At 43.0% G+C, this 8,395-nt stretch overlaps 1 long non-coding RNA gene across 1 annotated transcript; it reads left to right on the forward strand.

Moving 5' to 3' along the window:
* The first annotated feature begins 7,134 nt into the window (after window positions 1-7,134).
* Window positions 7,135-8,178, forward strand: LOC121815579. The gene is made up of 3 exons (XR_006055194.1): window positions 7,135-7,719; window positions 7,797-7,944; window positions 8,024-8,178. It is a non-coding gene; the product is annotated as an uncharacterized LOC121815579 (long non-coding RNA).
* The last annotated feature ends 217 nt before the right edge of the window (window positions 8,179-8,395 follow it).

The following is an 8,395-nucleotide window of genomic DNA, read 5'->3' on the forward strand; positions in this document are numbered from 1 at the left end:
AGCAGAAGAGCATGACTGATATGATGAAACTGGGATTTTGTTACACTTAATTATTGCAAACAACTAAAACTATAACTGAAACTAATCAAAACTAAACTGAAACTAAGGATTTTCAAAAAAAATTAAAACTAAACTAAACTAGCAAACAATTGGTAAAAACTAATTAAAACTGATATAAAATTGAAAATCTGAAGTCAAAACTAAATAAAAATAAAAACTAATGAAAATTGCAAAACTATTAAAACCCTGGTTATAACTGAGTTCAAATTTGCCATTAGTAAGAGCTTTTCTGGATTAACAAGTTAAAGTTTCATTCTTTGAGCCTTGAATTTGAGGAAATGCTCAAGTCATTTAAACTTTATATCTTCTATGGTGTGTTTGATTTAAAAAAAAAAAGGGATTTTTTTTTATAGTACATAACCTTAAATAGACAACAATTTAGTCATTAGTCCTGTGATAAACTAGCTGTCTGTCTAAGTCTTAGCTTGCCTTTATGCTGGGATGGCTTCACCTGCCTGTGACTTCACACAGCATACATTTAATAGATGGAATAGCTTGGAGTTTTAACTGCTGTTGCCCTGGAAAATACCCTCTTCCACACTTAACCTGCACAGTCTGGGTCTTACTATTTATGACTGCTGTGATGCCATCTCAAGATTACTGTGGTGCTGGTATTAAACTGTGACAGGTAAAGCCTTTAGATGATGCATTTATGCAAGCCAAAAATACCAGTAGCACAGCTTTTAATTTTCTTATTAGATTATAATTTGTTCATTATGGCAAGACACCTGAGATACTGGAGACACATTTTAACTAAAGAAAGCAGAGTCCTGCGGGTTGTGGTGGCGACAGCAGCTTGATGAGACTGAGCCACGGCAACTGCAGAGAGAGGGGAGCGCACATGTACGGATATTCAGACCTCCTGGTGCATGCAGACAGTGAAAATCCTATTTGTCACAGAACTGTGTGGAGGCTTTAATTAATAAGGCTTGTGCTGCTGGAAAATTGAATTAGGTGATTACAGTAAATAATGTGGCGGTAATTCAAGGAATGGAATCGTAATCTGGGATGCAAGGAGATCGCCAGCTATGCAGGAAAAAGCCACACAGTACTCAGAGACTCTGACTTGACAAACAGTTCAACCAGTTCACACTTAAACCCTTCACTAGCACCTAGTTAAGATGTCTGCAATCTGACTGAAACCCTAAACACATGACAGCAGCTTACAAAGACTCACAACAAAGATAAATCTGTTACATATATGCAGCTCGTGATGGGCTGGTCATTGTCGTCATAGATTTGGCACAAGCCCGGATGCACTAATATGACAGCACAGTTTATCTTACAGATCTTTACATTAATCCGATTTCAGCTGGCTTCATGTAAGATAAGTAAGGCCCTTGGTCTCTTTTCTTATTATTCTAATGTCACTACATCAGACCAAGAAACATTTATGTATCACTGATGTTATTATAGTTAACTAAAACTAAACTAAAACAAAACATAAAATAAAAACTAATAAGATATAAAACCTCACTTGCTCTTGTGCCTCTGAGAACCTTAACCTGGTTATATACCTGGTAAGTTGTCTAAGGAGCTTGGAAAGAAAAGTGTCTGGACTTCTTTGAGTTGCTTAAAGACGTTTCACTTCTCATCCGAGAAGCTTCTTCAATGTTAAGGTCAAATGGTGGGGAGTCCCAGATTTAAGTCCTAGGGGGAGTGTCCCCCAAGAGGGTTATGAACCCCCTGTTTGTCCTCTACCTAATCACAGGTGTAGGTCACAATCAGCCAAGGTTTCGGGTGAACCTGCTGTGAAACCTAGCCCCACCCTATCATGTGATATCCTGAGGTCAAATGGCCCAGGATGTGAGTGGTCGTTAAGACGTCTGGGATCTCAAAACTGGATTATAGATGGCAGACAGTTGGTGTCGTAAACCCCCGCCTCTGTTCAAAGATGGTCGTTCACAGTGGACATCGATGGCTTCTTTCACTCCTCTTTCAAACCATCTGTCCTCTCTGTCCAAAATGTGAACATTGGCATCCTCATCCAAAGGAATGACCTATGTCCTTAAATGCAGATGGGCTGCCGAGTCTTGTCCTGTCAAGGTAGCTGTTCTATGCTGTGCCTCGCGTTTATGAAGTGGCTGTTTGGTCTCTCCAATATGGAGGTCTGGTTTAGACCTCCAGGACTTAAATCTGGGACTCTCCACCATTTGACCTTAGAACTGAAGAAGCCTCTCAGATGAGAGGTGAAACGTCTTCAAGCAACTCAGAGAAGTCCCGACGCTTTTCTTTCCAAGCTCCTTAGACTACGATGACCTGGATGACTGAGAACCTTCACAGACATACCTGATAAGTTACACTCACTAATTAAGTTCTTCTTAAAGTCATTCTGTCTGTGGTTCAGTGTACTCCTTCTAATATACCAACATGTTAATAATAATAATGAATTGGATTTATATAGCGCTTTACAATGCCACTATTCATTGACTCTCACATTCACACACTGGTGAGGGCAGCTATAGTTGTAGCCACAGCTGCCCTGGGGCAGACTGACAGAAGCAAGGCTGCCATATCGCACCATCGGCCCCTCTGGCCAACACCAGTAGGCAAGTAGGGTAAAGTGTCTTGCCCAGGGACACAACGACCAGGACAGAGAGCCCAGGGATCGAACCGGCGACCTTCCGGTTACAGATGCGATTCCCAACCCCCCTGAGCCACGGTCGCCCACTGTCTCTTCATGTTGGAAGTGTAAATTCATTCCCCATGTCCCCCTCCTCTCGCCTCATGTGTGTAAGGCTGCACATGTACAGCTCTGCTAGTCTGAGTCACCACACAATTAGCAATTAGCGTTTGGAGATATGTAACGAAAACATGTGCAACATTAAATTGTACCACGAAACTACGTGCTGCGCAGCAGGTGCTGCACATTTGTTGGCTGAACTCTTTGACGCCTCACACACCATCATAACCCAGCTTGTATTTGCTGTCTCTTTATTCTGCTTACTTCAGCAACATTTTCAAGGAGACACACTCTGGTTCTCTCTCTCTCTCTCTCCGGAGAACTTCTCCCCTATACTCGCTGCCATGCAAACAGTCTCATTTTGGCGTGCATGCCCTCGTTTTCCCAACCAGCTCTCCTCTGCAGGAGGATTTCCGAGCAGAAATACTCTCTTCCTCCACATGGGAATCCCTCTGTTACAGTGACAAATGTGTTGTCAGTGTCTGAGCTGGGAATACTGACAAATAGGTGTGCTCAAAATAGTGATATACTGCAGCGGTTAAATAAAGTTAAGTGTATGAATCAGACGGGGAGCTTCTATGCTTTATGTTGCATCACTCTGAGGTAAGTTATAGGTCTTCATTAATCACCACAGAGCTCTGTAGTGATATAAGGAATATGTATAATCCTGATGGATAAGCAAGTTCATTGTGTGCTTATTTACCTTTTGCTGAGAGATACAGGTCTGGATTGGTCTAGGTAGTAAATCCTGGTTTCTCTTCATAATTTAAAACTTTACCCAGCTGCAAATTTACACAACATGAAATTTAGCTGGATGCAGTCACACAGGGACTGCAGCGACCAGCAGCTCTTTAATAATCCTGTAACTGTTGGGTAGCTAGCATATTTTCTATTCTGAATTCAAAACAAAAAGGCAAAATTAAATGGAAATTCAAACAAAATGAAAAAACAAAACAAAAACCACTGTGGGGAAGTGTCTGCCTTCCTTTTAATGACAAGCTTTCTTTCACGTTAATAATAGACCATTGAGCACATTTTGTGAATTGTAATAGTAACAAAGAAAGCTCATGCCCGTAGGGCTAATGACTTGCCAATCACAAATCTGTCGCCTCTATGAGCGAGTGCTTTCACAGAGACATAAAATCCAGTTTCAGCACAAAGATGGCATCGAGACAGTTATGACATTACAGTGGCTTCATTTAGTGAATAACTTGACGCTGAGTTGGAAGAAAGATGAACACAATTCATGTCGCGACACCAGGTGCGTCAGTTCCATGTCTCCGGGATGTTAATGTTTTGTCATCAGCTGACACGTTTCGATAGATATCATTAATTTCTCTGGCGTGTCGTTACAAAATGGCATGTCATTGTGTTTCCATCTGTTTTTTTATGCAAAGGTCACCTACATTGGCATTCTGAGGCAGAATTAAATTCCCATCACTGAGAGAGAGAAATCAGTTTTCGCACAAGGGACCAAACAGGGCCAAGACGGCCATGTGAAAAGTTCATTTAAATTATGGATTGCAGTCATTCCTGTAGCATTTTTCAACATAATTGTTTTGAGTTTCCCTGGTACAGAGTAAAGGTTAATTGTATAATTAAATAGCTGTTACTGCCATTGCTATTGTCAGTATACCAAATGGGAAAGCACTGCATCGGTGTTCGATTTCAAATAAATGATGATGGAAGAGATATGAACCTACATCACATTTTTCCACCTATTAAAATATTTGCAGTTACATTTGGACGGACTTGTCGGTTTAACAATTATTGGGGACTTCTAGGGACATCTTTTTGAGAAAAGCCAAAAAAAGTGTTGTTGTTTTTGTTTTTTCCCCAGCGTTCACCCCTCTCTGAAAGCCGTTCTCTTTTCCAAGGCATCTGCCTGAGATACAGAAGTGTCTTTGTGACATTTTCGCATTTGTCTCCTCCTCCCATACATCATTTACTAACATTGCATGCACCAAGGCAGGTGTTGGGGAGAGGATAGGCATTCCTTCATAGGCTCAGGCCCAGCCTGGAATACTGGAGTCACTTTTCCCACCCAAGGAATAAAGCCTTGCCATCACAGCTCAGACTGGTCCCATTCTCTTCCATTGAGTCTCAAGGTCAGAATCCCATAGCAAGGGGTCAAGGTGATAGGCTGGCAGCCGTATGCCTCATGCATATGGATGGCAGATGCTCCATCTGCTCTGCTGGAGAATGCAAATTTGCAAGCCTCTTTCTCTGCTCTCTTTTTCTGCCTCAAAGGGCAACCCTGCCAGACCTTACATGGCATCAGTTCCACTTGTTGGTCGTAGAGTGACAATTTATGCAAAACTGTAATAGAAATGCAAGTCATCGCCCCACACCAAGTCCTCCAACCCTCCCACTATAGCTCCTTCGCAGGCAACTCTTATTCATTTCTTCCCGACAGTGTGTATTGTCGCATCAGAAAATTAAATCTAGGTTGTTTTATTCTATTGCTGCACTTATTCTGGGGAAAAAGAAAAGACTGTTGTTCAGTAACAGTCATCTGATATTGATTGGTAGTCTGGGCATGAATCAGACATATTAGAAAGAATAATGTTTCTCTTTGCCTTGACATATTCTAGCAAGAAACATTAATCACAGCGTTTGACCCTGGTGCGCTAAATCTGTTCTTCTTTGTGTTTTAAAGAATGAGATGGAGAATTAGAACAAGCACCCTTTGTCAGGAATACTCTGCTCTTTACACTTTCACATCTAGAAACTCCCAAGGTCAAAAGTACTTTTCTCTGGTTTCTACCTCATACCTAAACTGGACTAGTTAGAGGTTAAGTGGCTTCCTCTCTGATGGGACTGTGGCTGCTCACGGGGAACTCTGAACAAGTATCTGCTGAAGAACATAAAGAAATAAAATGCAGAAAAAGCAGCATTATGTTTTGTGCAGTCAGGTTATTTCTAAAACAATCCATAGCAGCACTTTTGAGGTCCAGATGGGAATGAGCATGCTCAGAGCTGAGCTTTGTGGGCACAGTGTTCTGTGGCTTTGTCACTAAAGCAGCTGATTGGTGCACCATTTGACCGATTGCCTTCAAGGGGTCAATACTGTGATTATTTCCATGCAAAGCTCATTGCGGACTGTGGGCACAGGGCAGCGGTTCAAAGGTGATATCTAGAGGTCACTGCGTGTTGAGGCCTTTGTTCAGGCTGCCCTCGTGCCACATGAGCGCTCATGGACAAAAACGTCACAAGAAGTGGGGCGTGTGTCTTTAAAATGCAATACGTCAATAACCAAGATGGGCTTCAGTGGTGAGATTTCATGGTGTTAGCCAAGCTGCCACTTGGTCCACGGATTCTTGATCCCCATGTGGTTTGTCTTTAAGCTCCTTCTTACTGGGTGGATAGGGAGGGGGCGTGCTGAGGATTGGCTGGTGAGCATCGACTCAATCCTCTTTTGCAGTTGTCACCCTGATGTGTTTAAGAGGACTGCATTGTCTCATTCCTACCAAAGGACAGCTGGTGTAGGCTTTTGTGAAGCATTTTCAGCAGAGCTTTGCTATTAATCTAATACAACATCCAAACTGAGACTTTCATGAATGCCTCCCTGTCTGCGTGTCTTCATAAAAGTTCGAGCAAGTAAATGCATCTTCTGGTTTTTGTTTTCTTGTTCTGCTGGCTGTTGACGGGGAGGAGTCACGGGCAGGGATTTTATAAACAATCCCATCTTGTCTTTTCCAGAAACCCTCTCATCCAAGCTGATGTTCTGCGATGGCTGAGTGTACAAGCAAAATGTTCACTGGAGGGGAAAATGACAATAAAGTTGACATGTTGACTCTAAATGAAAGTCATCTGCAGTCAGGTGATAATAATAGGCTCAGGACAGTGAGATCCAGGCCCTGCGAAGGACAAAAATCCCTGGAGTGAGGGTAGATAAAGGCAGATGAGAAGATAAAATGTCCTTTTCCCTTTGGTTTAGTAAGTGTTATTGAATATGTGAATATGCATGATCTTGAGAACATCTCAATATCACTTTGTAACTTTAGCCTGCTGAGACAAAGTTGGTCATTTTCTCTTACAGTTAATTTCATGATGCAGGCTATGTGTGCTACAGTGTGGCTAACACTCTGTTTTATCCCTCAGTCCTTTACTGTGGAGGCTCCATGCAATACTAAGGCCTTTTTAGTATCATACACTAATTTATATCATAAAGAAGTCTGAGGGGAGGTTCCTGGGTGGGCTTGAATCTTGCTGTGGAGAGTTTGCATGCTTTCCCTGTGCTTGTGTGGACCCTCACCAGGTAATCCGACAACCTCAAACAGTACAAGATGCACATTTGTGAATCTAAACTGATCATGGATGTGAGGTAGGTCAAGTGCTTGAAGTTTATAGAATAAAATACTGCACGAGGGTGTGGTTAAAATGTAACTTGTAGTTTAAAGCTCTTTGACAATAAAGACAACCAAAGAAAAAAATGTGAGTACATTGATCTATTTATCTCGCCTACCTCGCACTTAGTATGTCCACCAGTGAAAATGTGTCTGTAGAGGACTATTTCCTGTTGTTGGCCACGTTCGGTGAATGCCCTGTGTTAAAGTTGCTGTGTAGAATCCAATTTTTCCAGGGTCAATAGTCTAATATCTAAACCTAATATCTTTTGAGTGAGGCATATACCCCCACAATCTGAGTACAGAAGATAACAATTTCTGCCATTAGAGGTTCAACATACACATCTGTGGATGCATCAAATGTTTCTCTCTGTCTGTTTTAGCTCTGACAACCAATCCAGGCGCACCTTATGATAGTGGGATGGACTCCAGAATACCCATGACCTTTAAGCAACAAAGAAGATGTCATGGTCCGCGGCCCGGCGTCCGAGGTGCGGATGGGATGCCCACGCCCACGGGCGTGGCTGCTAACTCCACACCTGCATCCCATCCCAGGCGATCACCAGGTGGACTATTTAATCCTGCCCAGCCTGCCGCTCCACGGCAGTCCGTAGTCGCCTCTCAGCGGTAACGTACACCTGCGGGAAAGCCCTTGTGAAAATTTATTCGTCTGAACTAACACTAACTCTGCCCTGTGTACTCAGATCTCAACTCGGCGTGTTTTGAGCCACCTGCCTGTCCACCTGCCCGTCTGGAATTTGGATCTCGATCAGCACTCGCCGCCTCGACTTTTCTGGAGCTCCCCCGCGGACCCTCACCCCTCCCTCCGGCTCCCTCGGCCCCGCTATCATCGTAAGACGCATACTCTACCTCCCCTCGTATACTGCCATTTCCGCGCACCCCAATAATCCTTTTCCTTTTTCTGTTGCAGCCTCCCACAGCCCTGCTCTCAGCGTTCCCTGCGCGACTCACCTCCCCGGTCCCTCTGTGTTTTCTGGTTCCATACGTTGTTTTTTTCCGGCTACCCTCACGGGACACCTTTAGTTATAATAAAATTTGGTTTCTTTATTCTCTCCTACCCTGGTGTGTGAGTTCTGCTTCTGGGTCCAGCTTGTGCGCGGAACTTCGGTTCATGACAGTAGATGGACGGACGGAGAGAGGGATGGAGGAGGGATGATTATAGCAGATACTTCACTCTTGATCGAATAATTTACATGAGTACAGGAGATTCAATACATATTATTGAGCACTAAAGCTGAAATAGATTAGACTTGAATTCACCTTTAAACTTTTACTTTGCTGA

The sequence above is a fragment of the Haplochromis burtoni genome, unplaced genomic scaffold, assembly GCF_018398535.1.
Source record: "Haplochromis burtoni strain Fernald_Lab_line unplaced genomic scaffold, NCSU_Asbu1 Contig_245, whole genome shotgun sequence".
Taxonomy (NCBI): Eukaryota; Metazoa; Chordata; class Actinopteri; order Cichliformes; family Cichlidae; genus Haplochromis; species Haplochromis burtoni.